Here is a 1,260-nt window from a genome sequence, read left to right on the forward strand (position 1 = left end):
AAAAAAAAAAAAAAAATTTCCCATCCCACAGGCTCATTGTTTGAAAGCTGTCACAGCCCCCAGAAAATCCCTCCGACCTAAGGAATTAAACATTGCTGTAGAAGAGGAGCTTTGGGTTCTTAGAGTTCAGAATTTCAAGTCTGGCTGGAGTCCAACCAGGACTTCATTTCTTAGAGGGCATTCCTAGATCTGGGATAAGGGCAAAGAAGCATGGGCTCTTCACAGTCATCCCCACAGAAGGGGAACTGGCAAGTCAGACCTGCCCGATTTTACACAGGGGGTGGGGGCGGGGGGTAGGGATGGGGGTGGGGTAGTTTGGTTCAGCATCAGCCCACAGCTCACACAGCACATCATGGTAGCTCCATGTGTGTATACTTCTATAATATCAGAGAGAGAGAGAGAGAGAGAGAGAGAGAGAGAGAGAGAGAGAGAGAGAGAACAAAATATATTCTAGTTGTTTGTTTAGCGTTCATCTGGCTAAGCAGGCATCCCTTCCTAGGTATTCTGCAGGGAGGTAAGCTTGGCAGAGTGCTCCCAGGTGTCCTCATTAACTTTTTCTTTCTTGGTCACACTGTTAATAATACTTGGGAGTACAACGTTGTTAACATTTCTCGCACTTAGGACTGATTGCCGGCTAAAACAGCGAGCCCATCTCATGGGTCATCGGGTCACCTCATATATCTCTCCCCAAAGCTATATGCACACGTGATTATTGTCTTAGTTCCTAGATAGGGAAAGGGGAGAAGGGGAATGGCACATTGCAAGTCCCTGAGCAAACCAAACCAGGCTTCCAAGGGCAGCTTCTTTTTCTACTTCTTACTTGTTGTGGGATGGCGCACCCTAATTAGGTAAGAGCACAGACATCTTGAATTTTGTGAGGCAAGAGGAGAATCTGGCAGGAGTCACAGAGGGGACACAGATTAGGGCCAAGACAAAGGAACTAAAGGACAAATATGAAAATCGATTCTAGAAGGGAAGTCTGGCATTAGGTGAGGATGACTGCTGACTGGAAGTCTCCGGACAGTGTCCTGGAGGGTGAGGTGGGCTGTGGGAGGACCAGGGATGACAGATAAAGAAGACAGCTGGGCTGGAGAGATAGCTCAGCAGTTAAGAGCACTGACTGCTCTTCCAGAGGTCCCGAGTTCAAGTTCTACCAACCACATGGTGGCTCATAACCATCTGTAATGAAATCTGATGCCCTCTTCGGGTGTGTCTGAAGACAGCTACAGTGTACTTACATATAATAAATCTTTTTTTTTT

This window comes from Mus pahari, chromosome 1, assembly GCF_900095145.1.
Source record: "Mus pahari chromosome 1, PAHARI_EIJ_v1.1, whole genome shotgun sequence".
Classification (NCBI taxonomy): Eukaryota; Metazoa; Chordata; class Mammalia; order Rodentia; family Muridae; genus Mus; species Mus pahari.